At 39.2% G+C, this 17,315-nt stretch overlaps 1 protein-coding gene across 2 annotated transcripts in view; it reads right to left on the reverse strand.

Moving 5' to 3' along the window:
• Positions 1–17,315, reverse strand: part of RASSF8 (Ras association domain family member 8) — a 111,343-nt gene that overhangs the window by 33,323 nt on the left and 60,705 nt on the right. For both annotated transcript variants that reach the window (XM_080392879.1, XM_080392880.1), the window contains one exon: positions 14,159–14,257. The gene's annotated coding sequence lies outside the window, so the exon portion shown is untranslated. The remainder of the gene's footprint in view (positions 1–14,158; positions 14,258–17,315) is intronic.

A 17,315-nucleotide genomic window follows, 5' to 3' on the forward strand; every position in this document is an offset into this window, starting at 1 on the left:
CAGCAACATTTTGAAAAGAAAGAATCAAATCTGCTCTCAAAGGAAGAAACCCAGCCCCCTGACCTAAAGATCACAGTAAGTTCACTTTTAATGCATTTTTACTGTAACCTGAATTTTAGTGCAATTCCCTCCTTGACATATTGACCAACCTAAACTGTGATCTGGAACGGTTACTGTAACTGCCTGAAAATTCATCTGTGTGTAACCACAGTCAATAGTAGATAGGAGTGGTTTGGATTTATCTGTAAAATTAAATCATGTTGCACATGGATTGCAAGAAAAAAAAAAAGTACAACCAAAACTTTCACCTCTTATTTTCATACCCAGCCCGTCTCTGCCTGGAGAGGAAGCAGTTTGCTTTCCCTGCAATATCTGAATCCTTTGTAGGTGGTCAAGTTTGTTGTCCTCCCAGGGGAATAAAGAAAAATTCTATGCATGGAAACTTAGGAGTTCCCAACCCTCTATGTGGGAGTAGTCTGCAGAAGAGAAAGCCTTTAATTAAAAAACAACTTTGGAGCTGAAGTCCTGTTTGTTCAATTGTTTGCAGTCCTTCCACTTACAAAAGCTCACTGGCGTCCTAGACATTGGAAGCTGAAACATTTAGGCTGAACTAACCAAACTTGAGAGCTTTCAATGTTAGTAACATACTTTACTGCTTTAGTAGTGTTTTAATATTAGGTGTATACGGAGGTAGAGCATAATACCTCCAATTTTCACTTACACAAAGTTAAGGCACATTCAGCTACAGCATAAAGCTATATTCATACAATCTCATGCCTTTTAATGGAGAAAAGGAAACTAGAGAACAGTATCACTTTATCTGAATTCCACTGCTAGGGCTGGGGTCATACTGTTTCCGTGTGCAAACACCATGTGGTACATCCTGCACTCTGCTGACAAGAAGCAATCTAATACCAGGCTTCTGAATCCTAAACAAACAATGTTGTAATCCACTGTCAGCTTCACAATAACTGCTGCACTCTGTCAAAACATACTTTTAAGGATAAACATGCTAAGAAAACCTGCAGAAAAAAAAATCAGATACTAACCCTGCCTGATTCTCATGCTTTCTCTTCCCTCAAATATTACACTTGCAGAAATGGAAAAGCAAAAGGGGGTATGAGTTTCTACCTTCGCATCAGAACAAATATAATGCTGCATAAGCATTTTGAAGAATATTATTTAGAATAACAGTGTTAGAACAGATATCTGAGCAGCATGGTTTCAGGCTTGAAACCAAACCCCCACTGATAGTACTTCAACTTCCAGAATGGACAGGAAAGCTTTAGAAAGCAGTATTTAAGACAACAATTGATGACATCGAGTGGAAGCAACTCTGTGTGGGTTAGTTCTCTGGTAAAGACAGATCAAGAATAAGACTTCCTTATAGGCATGCAGGAATTCTTCCTGGACCCCAGAAAGAATGTAGCATGAAATCTGCAGCACCAGAGTTTCCCACTCAGTGGGGCGAAAGGACAGAGGTAAATATTCAAGGACAGCCACCAACTGTCAGTGTGCCCAGACACCTGAGACAGATGCACCTGCAAACATCTCTCTTGCTTTTAGGCCTTCAGTCAGGCTAGGTAAGGATAAAGAACATTCCCAGATCAAAGTCCTTCTCAGGAATTTTAGTACCTAATTCTTCCCTTTGGATTTGAATGCCAGACCATGGGATGAGGAGGATACTGTATGTATTTACCCCTGAAGTGGGAGAGCAAGTTCTAGACTTTTCTTTGTTTGAAGGGCCTCAAACCCCATCTTTTGCTTTCAGCTAATAAGTATTATGCTAGATGATGTCATAAAGCCAAAAAAAACCCCAATGTACACAAGATTGCAGAAAAAGCAAGGGGGATTTTAGCTCTACAGATCTGGTAATTAAAGGCATTCTTATGGTAGGAACAATTTTCAGTTCTTAATACTGCTTACAGAGTTTGGATTAAAAACTAAATCCTTCCACAGAAAAGCGTACACAGTCCTGGCAGCACAGATGAGAACTCAGGAAGCCCACACTGTAGGTTTACCAAAACACAAAAAGAAAAAAGTATGGATCAGAGTCTCCAGTACAGTACCACTAGGTGAATATCAGATTAACATTCAGAGGTTGAAACACAAAAGCCATCTCTCAAACACTCTGAAACACCAACAGTGACTATGAACAGGACCAGATATATGTTCTGGCATCAGTTACTCAATAACTGTCATGAAAAAAAAAATTATTTAGTATTCTGAAAGTATTAACCCAAGGGAAGAAAACAAGCCAAGACAGACATACCTCCACACTAAACAACAAATTGAAAATAGCTCACTGATAATATTTTAGCTTTTCAATATTTTAATATACCACAGGGACAGCAAATTCTGAAGAAAGCACTCTCCAGAGCAAAACAGCCTATCAGCTTCATTTTAGGACAAGTGCTATATCATCTAGCCCAGTCTCAGAAGTTCTCCATCCTGAATTGCTCTGCGATTCCTATTGCCTGTCAACATACGAGGGCAGGTTAATGCAAACATATGCATGTTAACTGGGAAGTTAAAACAGTGTTTAGCTTACCTGAAGCAACTTAAGTCATGGATCAAGTAAGACTGACTGTTAAATGAATCTGCGCCAGACACTCTTCAATTCTGATTTCATTTCGGCACTCAAGGATCAGTCAGAACAGTTCAACCTTCCATCCTGTTATGCTAACATAACCATTAGGACGTCTTGCTTCTGCTGACACTTCTTCTAAAGTTGCAAGACAAGAGGAAACAGAGTGCAGTACAATAACTGGTAGATAATGTTCAGGCTTCAGACTTTTTTTGGTGGTTTTTTTTTTGTTTGTTTAAACACTTTCTTGCAGAGGTCAAGTTGCCCTTCAAGTACTTTATGAAAAAGGATTTCACCTTGAAGTTCAACCCAAGTTATCTAATCTATGGTTAGTTTTAGCCTTGACGTTGTCTCTGTCAGACAGAAGTGCCAAGGGTGCTGCCTTGGCGTCAACGCAGTGGTAGAAAACACTCATTCTCTCAAATAGAAGTCTACCACAGAACAATGTTACTGCCACTCTCACTGAAGGACAACAGATTCCCCCCAAAGCTTTTGAAATATCCTAGTATGAAGAAATTTTTGTTAATATTAAGCTTATGAGATCTGCACAGAACTAACTTGACTATGTCCCGTGGCATTACTGCCAGCTCACTGCAAGAACGTGCGGGAAGAGACTAAAATTGCACCAGTGAAGGTGTAGAATGAGCTTCAGGCTCCGAGATCCTTAAATTGACCCAGGGCAGTACCTGTGTAAACTACAGGAAATCTCTTGCACACGTCTATCAACAGTCTCAATATTTAGCCAGTACAGGCATTCAAAAGAACCCCAAACTCCACGCTCCAAATCCACTGCATGACTCCCAAGAAAACATAAAAATCACCTAACAGGTCATAATGACTAATTACACACATGTATTTGCTCACTGTAGCAAGAGAAAGCTGAAGAAAATGCAAAGCACTAAAACACAGTGTAAAGACTAATTAAAAATAGGAAACCTTAATTCAACTCAAATCTAGTTCAGCATAAGTCACTGCCAATGGAGCTTATCATCTAAAACTGTCACACAGGCAAACCTTCCTCTTGCTTAATAGAGGAACCAAGCCAAGTAGGCCAAATGTCACATGCTAGCTAGCAGAGTGTGGGATACAGTATTGAGAGACAAAAATTTTGTTAAATAGTGAAGTGAACGTAATTAAAACCAAACAGAACTGCTAAGGAACACTGCAGCGCTCAAATCCTCCCGGCTTACAACAAGGGAATTCAGCATCAGGAACCACTTGCCCAGGCTTATTGAGACACAGAGAGCTCAGCCTCCACTTCACCTCTGTGGTTTCACACAGAAGGGCAGAGGGCAGTTTTAGAAACGCTCTTTAGGAGCAACTACTGCTACTTTATTTAAAAAAAAAAAAAAAAAATCAAACCATCTTGTACATTCCTACAAGCTTTCAAGTGAGTAGAAGCCACATCCATTTGACTAGTAAACACTTTATCTTATTATTCCTAAATTACTGTGTAAACTTAGCAGGTAAAGCTGGTATACCTAGGAAAAGGTTATGCTATTGTAATGCATGCACAATACCTTTATACCCATTTCATGCCCCTGCAAAAGGGTCTACTGCAGCTCAAGAGCATATTTTACCAATGCTATGCATATCTCAGATCTGATATTAAAAAAGTAATGGATCCAATTTAGAATCTATAACAGAACAGACTGTACATGTCACAGTAAAAAGAGAATCTAAACCACTTGTGATAGACTACGACACACAAGTCACTTTAAAACCTCTTTTTCCGTAGCTGTAAAACACTTCCATAATACGTTACTGGTACTGAGATAGCAAAGATAAGTTGGCGATTTAAGTAATTCTGTAGGTACTTTTGACATCTCCTAGGAAAGTAAAGGCATTTGACATTCCACTGTAGAACTGCATTACCACCTATATTTTCTAGATAAAGTTCTCTCTTCAGTTCATCCATAAATTTTCAGCAGCTAAACACAGGGTAAGATTTATATACCCATGATGGAATTGAAAATGGAAAGTTTGATGTTACTTGCAGAAATCCAGATTTTCTTCTATCTCGGACCACATGAGCTATGAGATGGAAGCCACTGCTATTTGCAAGTTGTTTTTCTAGGTGTTTCCCTGCATTCACATTTAAGTTTTGTATTTTGTAGAGCTATGGTTTAGGGAAGAAAATATGAGGTTCTTTAGCTATGAAGACAGCAAAGATTCACTTCCTACCCCTTAAACCCCTGCCCACCTCCAAAAAGCCCCCAACCCTCTCAACTCTTTAAGGATATATTGAAGAGATTGAACTGGAGATTGTCAACTACACAATACACTGCTGATCTCTTTTTCCTTTGTTTTCTCCTAATAAAGCCATTGTGTACTTTCCTCATGGTTAGTCATTCAGATAAAAAATAAACAAGAAAGGGCAATTTCTTTTCCTCACCGAATTCTGAAGTAGCTTTTAATATTAAGATGTGAAATAATATTAAATCTTACCAAAAAGCTTTCATTATACATATTTAACAGAAGCTAGGTTAGCAGCAGTACTGTAAGTACTTTTGTTTGGTCATTTATCTCTTCAGAGAACTGCCTTAAGACATTTTGTTTGGAAGTTAGAGAGTACTAACTCCCCCAGGACCCCAGCATGCTAGTGTGGGAAAACAAAGCATTCCAACCAGCATCCAAAGAGCTCTGAAGACCAGGGACAGCATGGAAACTCAGAACAGGTATTAGGAAAAGCTTCTTTTCTGGGAGGGTAGGGCAGCCCTACAACAGCCTAGCCAGGCTGGTTGTGAAAACTTCCATGACCATACATTTTCAAGACATGGCCAGACCAAATCCACAGCTGTTGGTGATTGTTCTGCTTAAGCAGAAAGCTGGACTACATGAGCTCCTCCTAAGGATACTTCTAGCCAATACTTTTATGATTATGTGAAAAAGGTGCGAAAAGTATGTGCAGGGGAGAGGGAATTACATAGCTTGCATGGTCTGAATAGCAGGCAAAAAATTATGACTCTCTGACAAGGACTCCCATTTATTGTTTTTCAGAATCAATAAATAAATTATGCAACCCAACAAGTCTGCAAAAGCACTTCTGTCACATTTTGGTTTGAGTGTGTACTACCATTTCTTTGTACCTCCACCTTGCACTGTCTACACAGACAAAATCAGGAGCTGAGCTAAAGCACATACAAGCATATTGACCAGCAAATCATAGCGATGCATGCATCGCTAACATATGGCATAGCAGAAAGTACCCTACACATGCTTCAGACACGGACTGCCAGAGTGCTTTTAGCAACGGAGTAGCATGAGCAGTGCTTCACCCTTAATGGCTCACATACTGATATCAAGAAAATCAGACAGGTTTACTTGAGAAAGTGAGTAGAGAACTAAGCCAACACGACAAGTTAACAATAAATATATATTAACGTATTCTTGCATTCACATAATGGCTCTTGCATTCACTTGTGTGCTGTGACTTCTATTTCAAAGAAAGGGATGGAGAGTGCAGTTGGTGTGGGAGGGAGGAAACGCACAGCCACATGTGCTGCACAGTGTTTACAGCTGGCTGAGAAACAGGCGACTGCCACACCACTGCCCACCTCCAAACTGACCAAGTCTCATTTTTCTAAGACATCCGATGTGCAAAAACACCACATTACCATCACTGGTTATGCTGAAATGCCAAGGCCATATTAATTGCTACATTACATTTCTTGAATAAAGCCTTTGTTTCTGTGTTTAAAAGTCTAGCAAGCGTCTTCCATCTATTTTACTTGAAAATACTTAAAAATGGTTAATAAGCTACATCCTTACAGGAGCCTCAAGTAGAACAACCCATTTCAGCCTCCTGACTGTGCATCCACTTCAGATGCAAGTCTTCTCAGGTCTGTATACTTATTTGACCAGAACCAATCAAACCTGTTTGTTTGTGTTGCAGGGAAGGCACTAACAGCACTTTCCCTTCAAGTACTATTACAGCTACCTGACCCTGCCAGAGCCTCTCAAAAATCAAGTACGTTTCTGAAGTCTTACATTTCTAAACCAAATTAAAAACCATATGGAAGCACATTATTTTCAAAGAAAAACACACCAAAGCTATTCACAAATGAACACTGCTGTACAGTCACTGCTCCCCATTTACTGAAACCCTGTTTGTGCAGAGCCATTAGTTATCTGTCTTCCTGTCTGGGTAGACAGGGTTCTAAAAGCATTTAAATAACATTAATAACTTTTTCCAGCATGGGGAAGAAGAGCGGGCATACACATGGTAGCTTTCATGTACTCTTTTTACCTTTTATATGAAAAAGGTTGCCAACAAAACTAAGTATCTATTGCTCAAGTATGTTACTGAATAAGGGATCTGTTTCAACTAATAACAGCAAACTACTCGCAATATATTTTACAATACTACATTAGTGAAACTGTGTTGGAGTTTGTACTTTGCCAGTAAGGTTCTTGGACAAGAGAACACACATTGCCAATCTTTACTGCATAATCTACAAAGACCATCACAGTCTGCAAGATCACATTTTCCGCTCAAACACAGGGAGCCTCAAGCCTGAAGAGGCTCAAACGTGCTTCACTTGGTACAGTAAATTTAAGCATACACAATATCTACCTTGAAAGCAAGGATCTGACTACAAGCATCTTTAAAAATATGACCTTTCTCCAGATGAGAGCAGAAGTGAAATAAAGTTATAAAACTCCTGAACTATGTTCTAACATCAGATCACGTATTTATGCTAAAACTACATAGTTTCACTTAGTGAAATACCTTAAATGCACAAGTGCGTATACCAGTTCCTTGCCAACAAGCTGGTGTAAGAGAACTTTAACCAAAAAAGTGAGATTAGGATCTCCCACACCCTAAGAAACTGTGCTAATCATCAGGCTACAGGATTTTGAGGAAAACCATTCCAGACACCCTCCCACTTTACATGTGCAACTAAGGTGCTCCCTGCAACAGGGACTTGAACCCTGGGAACCTCCCGGAGATGTGGCCATCAAGAGAGACAAAGCAGCAAACTGCCTCGATGTACCCAACTGAAGAGAAACAGCTTAGAAATCCTGTAGTCTGGTTGTGGTAGAAATGTCAATTCAAACGCCCTCTGGCAAGAGAGAGGCTTGAAACATCTTTAGAAGTGTGCTCACTGCTGATCTATTAAAAAATATAAACACAATGAATTCTGGCAGCCAAACACTTTGCTTCCTTTTCTTCCTAATAATTCAAATTGATAGGAAAGGTAAACACACCTTAATTTTTAATTTTCTGTTTTGAAAAGGACTTTGCTGGTGAACTGAAGACCACCACTCTGAAAACTGTAATTCCTCACCCAGCACAAAGAGATACATAGAACCACAGATTATTTGTTTTTAGAGGCAACCCGGATTCTTAACCTTTTTATTTTGTTTAAAAGCACACAGGCCTTCAGCCTTTTCTTTTTGTGAAGAAACAAAGCCTTGCCATATGGAATTCAAAGGGATGCTTTGTTCAAAATGTAATAATCCTGTAACAGGTGACAGGTGTCAGACTTGGCCAGCTCTGTGACAAGCTGTGTGGTTCTACAGCTTGCTGAAGAAGCTTCAAGGCTTCAATTAGAAGTCTCCTCAAACCTAGGAAAGGTTATACAAAAGAAATCTGAAATTACTTTTAAAGCTACAAAGCTAGACTTAAAGTGTGAAGTAAGACAGGCATCCACATTTATCTTCCTATTTAGTGACAAATTATCTGAATATGAACTTGAAGGTATTTCTAAGTAAGATTTTTGCAGATTTGACAAACGAGATTGACTCACTTTAGCTATTTTTTCTTCCTCACTTCAAGATATCAATTAAAGCATGTTTCCTTAACAAATGAAATTTGAAAGGTAAACTTCTATTTCTTTAAAGCCTAGACATTCTCATTTTAAAACACTGTGCAGCTATCCTTTGTGGGAAGCAGTCTACAGAATTGTCAAACCTTCATGGGAAAAAAGTGAAAAAAATATTTTGTCAGGATGACATGTCTCCAAAAAGCACAGTTTCTTTCCTGCCAGAGAGAGGTGACTAACATGCATTGCAATTACTGCAGAAATCAATACTGTCTTTGCAGTTGCAGGGTGCAAAACCTACATTTTTATGTAGTACTATGCAAACATCAAGTGAAAAAACTTGGAACTGTTAGAAGTTGGGTCATATGCACATATTTTTCCTCCCAGGTGTTTAATGGTACACAGTCATTAAAAAGTTATCAGGTGAGGGCTTCTATACCTTGCTACTACAAAGATTAGAATATTACAGGTTTCCCTAGTGATCAATAAATCAATCAAAAATAAACTATCACCTCAGTCAGGTTAACTTTCAAATTTCAAGTTAGCGTGATCCCATTCTTTTTACTGCTCTACAGAAAAAGCCAACCCCACAAGCACAGCAGTAAGAGGATGCAAACCTTGCCAAAGCTCAATAAATTCGGGGGGGGGGGGGGGGGGGGGGGGGGGGAAGAGTATGAAATTGTTTGCCTGCAACACCCAGGGCTTGAACATGGTGACCTAGGTCTCAAGTAGGGAAAAAAAAAAAAAAAAAAAAAAAAAAAAATCAAACATCTTTGAAGCAGAAAAGCTAGGCTCTCCTGTCTCTTCATGTAAGTGGCATTTCCACATACCACGCTCCCTGTCATTTATTAGCAATACTTCTGTCCTTGTTTTCAGACATACTGTCTCCACTTACATTCCATTTTCAGTATGCCCTCAGCTGGCAAGAAAACTAGGAATCCCAATTCTGAAAAACCACCGGCAGAATTTTTGTATTTTTTAAACATAAGACCAGTACTTTTCCTCAGAAACCTAGTCATAGTATTCAACTTTAAATGCATTCCAGAGGCTTGAAGTAACAGTGCTGCAAATGTAAACAAACTATTTAGATCTGGATATAACATCTGAGTTTTACGTAAGGACATGAGATTCACATAGGACAGTAAGAAAGGGAAGGAAAAGAAGCCTTAAATGAGAAAGCAAGAAGGTACATGTAATAAAAAGGTGAACAAGTGAGGAAAAGGAAAGAAACAGATGCACACATCATGCTGTCTTCAACTTCAGCTATGCTATCCTACCAGTCTGAACAGGTGCAAAGTCATTAAAGAGCTGCAACAGAGATAGCAAGGGAACAAGAGGTACATTGTGCAGTGTTCAACTCTGGAGTGGGGAATAAAGAAACAGAAGAGATGAAAAGTATTTCTCAATCCAAAGAATGCAGCAAAACTCAAGGATCCCAGCGATAACACTGTCAAAGCAATTTTTTTTTCTGTACTGACTCAAACCAAAGACAGGATGAGAAAGGTGTATACACAGTAAGTTGAAATGTGCAAGAGAAGCAATGAAAATGTGAGAGGCAGCACGTTTCCTTTGAGATTATTTCTCATCTCAACCAGAACTTCCCAGCATGTCAAAGGAAAAACTGCCTGAACGAGACATCTTTTTAGAGAGCATCCAGGAACTTGTCCCATCTCCTAATTTCTTTCAGTAGATACCAGCAGCAAAGATGAAGGATGAAAATCACGAGATCCTCAAATGAGGTATTTTCTGAACCATGACCTGGGACATTCAGATGAAAAAAATTCCACCCTGCTTACATAACAGAAATACGGTTCTGGAAGGGAGTACACTCAGGCTTTTCCGTCCAGCCAGTAGCAGAAGTATTTCTCCAGCTCAGGAAGATCAAAGACACCTACTTCACAAAAAAACACAGGCCACACCACACTCCAAGTTACTCACAGCTGGAGGATACAAATTAAGTTTCAATGCTTAGAACACCAACAGTCTGGTTTTGTTGCCTACAAAGCTTCCCAGAAGATGTTAATATCACTACTAAAAAAAAAAAAAAAAAAAAAACCATGTGCTACTAGTGAAAGCCTCTGAAGTGTCTCTCAAAACAAAGGTCTGGTCAATTGTATTTAAAACTTTGTGCAAGTTAAATCAATTTAGAGAGCCATTAGACCTACACTGAACTTTCATGTAAGTCCATAATTCTCAAGCAGGTCTATTTTTGTCCATTTTTCCTACTTAAACTTTAAGTTGTGGAAGACAATAGTTTCTCAAAGTCACTCCTCTGTTTTGAAATCAAGTAGAGACATGACTGAAATTCTAATTTATGAATTGAAAGTTTTATGAAGAAGTATAAGGGTCCTGGACCACCTCCTGCTCACAAAAAACTTGCTTGTCCTGAACTACTACTTTTCAAAGCTATAGAGACAATTCCAGAGAATCTGTAACACCTGAAGATCATAAGAACAGGCATACTAGACCAAGACCAAATGTCCACCCAGCCCTGTAAACCTGTGTCCAGCAGGGATTCATCACTAAGCAGGTCACTGATACTGACTTTACATGGTAGGTCTTTGAAGCCCCCAAGAGAAAACTCCACCCCCCTTGAGGGTGACTAAGAGTTTTCACCATCTGGTCACACAAACCACATTTATTCTGACCAGCAGCAGCTTACCTCTACTAGTAAACAGTTCAAAGGCAATTACACCTGTGACTATGACATTCAAAAGGAAACAAAAGGCTCAGCACAAGAACGAGCTTTTCTACATGACTTGTGTGAAAGAAACAGCAAAAGTGAGAAGGGTAGTGCCTCTGTGGAGGAACACAGAGCAGGACCTGAAACCTTAAGTGATGCTGTTGTGGAAAAGATTGAGACCTTGCCTCAGTAAGCTAGAAGAAATAAAATGTTGGACATTAAAATTCCTAAGCCCGTCAAAATAAAAGGAACAAGGAGTCACACCAAGTATCTAGGGAAGAACAAAACGGCTGGCAAGAATACTTTATAGTTCTCTTGAAAGCCCTGTTAGCTTGTAACTGGTCCCAATTTGAGTACTCACAGGCGTGACTTGTATTTATTAGCCTCAACGGAACTTCTCTTCTACTCCTCAGTCTCCACAGCTTCATGGCAAGAAGTTCCACAGATCTAACTCTTGTGTTATGAAGACTTACCTCCTTTCTGTTTGTTCTGAACTAGGTTCCTAGTAGCTTCATTTGATGTCCACTGGTTCTTGCGCCGCTAGAGTCAGTAGAGTAAGTCCTGTTGGCCTTCGTCTCATTCATAGTTTTGTAGGCTTCCCTCCTACGTTAAGCTGGTTTTCTTTTGGACTGAATTGCTCACATCTCTCATCATCCTTACTACCCTCCTCTAAACGTTTTTCAGTTCTACTGCTTTCTCCCATGAGGGAACCACAGAAATACATACAAGTATGATGTTGGGTTTCCTCATACATTTGTTTACTGATTGACACTGAATAAAAGCAGATTCCCCACCCCACCCCCCACAAGTACAAAAATCTATTATGACTCCATTTTTTCAGCTGGGAAGAAATTCTCTAATAAGCCACATACCACAAAAGTCACAAGCCCCAAAACTGACAGCAAAGTATAGTCACATAAATTAGTGATGCTTATAAAAAAATAATAATTGGTTTATTCAAAATTGAAGGCAAATAAGTAAATCTCCCCATTTGAAGATGGGTAAGCATCATCTTCACAAATTATTAGCAGGTGCATACCTCCTTTTCTCATACAATAAAATCAAAGAGCATAACTCACACAGCTCATTTCAAAGTGACAAATAAAGGACTGACACTAGTCACCTAGCAACTAGCCACCGACTTGCTCCACCAAAAGGAACTAACTCAAATATAGTCGAAACAAATATTTTAACTTTGCAGAAGAAAACCTGATTCAATATCACCACATTCTCAGTTTCCTGGCATTACAGGTTAATATACATACATATATACACACACAATTATACATATATGTATGTGCATGCTCTGGCTAAATGTCACCTGGGAAAAAATAAGAGACCAGGACTATCTTCATTGCTGGTACTACTCCACCATACAGAATTCATCATGTTGTTTAGCAAGAATATATTGTCAGTTGCAGGCAGCAGTTAACACTCAGGAAGTGTCCGCTTTAGAAATAATCAACCGATTTATATTAAAGATACATAACATGCCTAGAACTTGAAAGTACTTCAATGAATAACCAAAAAGACCTCCCAAATACAACTTACGACAGCGTCAGTCTCTAAAGCTAGACTCCAAGACAACACAGCATTTTTAATATTGTACATATGTATATAGGAAGACACATGTAATCTTCAGCAAACCTCCTATATAATATACAGAGTGCATTTTATACATGTATCTATATTTCTATGAGTTAACATTCTACATGATATTAAGGACAATGAAAGTAAATACTTTCAGTCATGCAATATTACTCCCTATCCTTACAGGGCTGGAAGAACCACCAATGATAGTGTGCTTCAGCCTTTCCTGTAATAAGAAAAAGGTGCTATAGATTTGTTTGCCTCTGCCTCTGATACACAAAACTTAAAACATGACAATGACAAGCTATCATTTTGGCAAATGACTGACATTTTATTCTATTCAGTTATATTGGTCCCTCACCTGCTTCAATTATCAAGAGAATACTACTACAAAATATTGTATTTGCCTTTGCAATATAAGAAGCTGTAGAATGGTATTCTGTACATAAAGACGCAGAAGGACATGTGATCGGTATAGAAGTGTACCACTTAAAAGCTGACATATGTACCAAAGAAATTAGCTTTAAGCAAAGCCTGTTAATGTGACAAGGCAGAGAAAAACTGCCTTCTGCTCAGACTCCACAACACATGAGCAGAGGGAATTTCCCCCACTTGCTTCACCAACTTAATTTACATCATAAAACAGAGGACTCAAGTCTAAGCAGTAATATGAAAAGTAATACCAATGTATAATCTGACAGTATATATTTTTATAGCATTGAATTCTAATTCTGATTTTTCATAGAGTAGAAATATCAATCCATTTTCAGGAAAAACAAGACCTGCTATCTAGACATCTCTTCTGAATTTTCGGCAATGGCTGACTTGCTGAGCTAAGGACATGTCTTCATATCCAGCATTGTGTTTTAAGCATACACTCACATTAAGAATGTGAAACAGTCGCACTGCAGGGTTGTTGGGGGTGGTTTACATAGTCACAGTACTTCTGCCAAACTTCTATTGGAAGATAAAGCTCCAGAAAATGCTGCCCTCCCCAAATGACAAACTCTGCCAAACCAAAAGGGGATTGGAGCCCCTGCTCCAAGTGCATCTACGGCACAACCCAAGAGGCAGCTGCAGCCTGCAGTCCCCAAACCCACGTGCAGCCACAGCTGACCTACAAGCCACCAGCTGCTGCTGCCCGAGAAGCCCTGACAACTGGAGGAGCCAGGGACACGAGTCTCCTCTCATTCAGGGCACACTCCCCAGCATCACGCTACCCTTGGGTCTCCCTCTTACACAGCTGGAAGAGGCATAGACATGGAGATCACATCATCACCAGGAAGAAACTCGGCAGGACCATCATAAGCCTGCTCTGGAACACAACTGTTTTGAGAAAAGATGTTGGACAGAGCAGGGAACCTGGGATCTTTTTCAGATTTCTAACCCTAGGAACAAAGGGAGAGCGATGAATATATATTTAGGAAGTCCTTTAAGCTTTAGGGTTCTTTGTGTGCTTTATGTGCAAATACTTCCAGAAGGGAGAAAAAAACCCCTCTTATTTGAAGTTTCTTGGTCATAATTTCTTACCTGAAGATGAAGCCAGACAGAGATGCCTGCTTATGCAGTGGGCTTAGAGCAATCTTCTACTCCAGGCATAGGTGTCAGCTCGGCAGACAAGGTCAGTTGCTAGAAGAAAAAATTAAAACATTGTTATATATTAGTAAACCTACCTTCTTGAGGGTAAAGTCCTATTCCCCTTCTTCCCTTTCATGCTTCGAAAGAAAAAAGAAACCAAAAGTGTTCACCTAGCACCTATAGATATGGATATTTAACAGCCTGCTACACACAAGTAGTATTTTATTTTTTAAAAGTTAGTTCAAAAGAAATGTGGAATATTGCATTTAATCTGCTACCTCTTAATACCTGGTGTGACATTTTCCTGCTATAAATAACTGAGTGTGGTAAATCACATTTCAACAGCTTTCTGGAAAGGTGTTAGAAAAAACCTAAGCACTATAATAGGTAGTCACAAGCATCTACCACTGCTAAATTGTAAATATAGGAGATTATTTCACTATCTTCTTTCTCAATTTTCTTTTTAAGGGAAATAATCCTCAATCTGGAGGTGTTCCAAATGTAAAAACCCTCCAAGTGCTCTCAAACTGTGTACCCTGACTCCCTTGCAGTAGTGAATCATGGCCAACGCATGCATAAGAAGTCAAACAAACTAGGCAAAGAGTAACAAACCCCAAACTGCTGATTAAGACTAATCAGCTTGGAAGGGATGCTTACTACAGTGATGACAGACCTAGAAACATTGCCTAATACTATGTCATAGCCAAGAAGAACATGTGAGAATTGGTTATTTTTAAACCTTCACCACCAAAGACTTTCTGAAAAATATTTTAAAAGGAACACACCTACTATGTGTAACACTAAACGGGAACTTTACAATTTAACAGAAGCATAGAAGAATAGATTTAAATCAGGAAAGCCTTCATCTAGTCTTTTAGTGTCTCCCCAACTCAATAAGCACCAACTCCAGCATATGCATGTCATGAGGGTCCAGAAAACAACAAAAACCTCTTAAAGATCTGGGAAGAAAGGACTTGTCTGTTGCAAAATACTAGACCACACACACTATATGCCAAAGCCCTACAGGAGTAACTACTACTTTCATTATGGTCAAACCCTTCAAAACAGGACATTCGGGAACTCCAGAGATCTCTGGCATATATCAAATAATTTTCACCACCACTGGCTAAGCGCATAGCTTTTGTTCACAAACCAATATTCATTAAATTCCTGAGTTGTCAGAATACATTTTTGTGAAGTGATGTTTTGGGCTTTCCACTCTGTGGACCCACTAACAATTACCAAATGGTTCACATGAGCCTTTTACTTCAGCTCTGAAATGACCACAGCCAGTTTTTGGTAAATTTATGCCTCTCAGCTGAGAGGCTGTAATTTCATACAAGGGAGAAGTGCTTATTAAACATCCTTCATGTATTTGCTTGTAGTTACATTACAGAACATTGTTTTAGATACTCTGGTTTTTCACCACGTAGTCATAACTAGAGTCAAACAGTTGTAGGTAATGCTGAACTTTCATTTAACCCACCACATCAGGTTAAATCACCAGTGCTTGAGCTCCAGTTACTTATTAATCCCCATATTCACACATTAGATTAGGAAAAATAAATCTGGTTGTAGAATACAGATGTTGACTCAATTAATCCAGGGTCATACAGGCTTGAATTTTGAATTTTTGGGGTGAGATAGCATCTCACCCCAAACTATGAGGGCTCTGCTTCAAGATGCTAAAGTTGCCTTCATCTCTTGCAAACTGATCAACTGCCAAGATACAAATAGTAAACATTTCAGTTACTGTTCCTTGTTAACTACTCCAGAATACTTTACGTAACAGGCAAAGAATAGTGGTTTTTTAACCTGAGAATGGAGTAGTGTGATGCTGTTCCAGCAGTAGGGACCTACACTTCCACTCAAACAGAGCTGCATTATCTTTGGCTCTATTAAAGCACTAAAGCTCTTCTCAGACTACTCTGCAAACTGAGTGGGGGAGTAAGGATAAGAGCCACATTCTGTCCTTAGGGACCCCTATTAAATCAGATTCTTAACATCAGCCACTTCCTCTTTGTTTTCCTCAAGCCATATGGCTTCCTGACAAAATCTGTACAAACAATAAATCCATTAATCAAGCCACTGCCGAAGGAAAAGGCTTTTTTTACTTCCCTTCATCAATCCAGACATTAATGGAGATTTTTTACGTATTTTGTTTTATGGAAGTCCCAAGAAAAATACTAAAGTCTTTGTCCTCACACTGCAGCTTTGTAGACTGAAGCCCCAATGCAGTGTGTACTTGTAGGAGATCCTGAGATCTTAAAATGCAAAAAGCTACAGGAGTAGAGAGAAGTCAGTCAAGCCAACAAGAAAGGTATCCAGCCTTATTGAATCTATTAGTAGGGATACAGCATAAAAAGCTACCTAGGCTCCGTAGCATATTATGACAATAAGTAAAATAACAAAACCTATTTTTAAAAAAAAATTAACAGCAGTAGGTAGAACAATAGAGGCACTAAAAGTCATTTCTATTCCTACAAGGCTCTGAGGAGATGCACACATGCAAATGGCAGAAGGAGGCTGCAAGCAGCTGGAAGGAAGAGCTGCTTTTAAGAGATGCCACAATAAAGGACTTCCTCAGAGGCCAGATTTCCTAGGAAGATGAACCAAGATGAGGTTCATCTTGTGTGGAACATCATTCCAAGATGATGTTCCACACAACACACTGCATTAATCTGTCTGGCATCTCCAAACTGGTAAAGTCATGCAGGTGACCATGTTATTCTTGTATAATGAGGAAATAAATACTGCACATGCAAGGAACTCTATGGTAGGGAGGAAACACAAAAATAATAAAATTTCCATCTCTTGTAGGTGGGAAACTCCTTTTTTTGTGGGTGGGAAGGTCCCACTCTCCTGTGGGAGAAGAGAGAAGAGAATTAAAACCAAACTTAAACAGGCTTATTGCTTCACCAAACCAAACAAGCTTCAGAGACTACTTGGCTTCACCTCTGCTGCTTGGTGCCAGTGGGCACAGGATTATGCCAGCTTCACACTGCTGCAGGACAAAATTCTGCTCATAAAGGATATATACACACTGTTGGGCAAGCACATAAAGAAAAAGTGGAAGTATGGTAAAGCATTTTTTTCCAACTCATCAATA

The sequence above is a fragment of the Falco punctatus genome (assembly GCF_963210335.1).
Source record: "Falco punctatus genome assembly, chromosome: 6".
Taxonomy (NCBI): Eukaryota; Metazoa; Chordata; class Aves; order Falconiformes; family Falconidae; genus Falco; species Falco punctatus.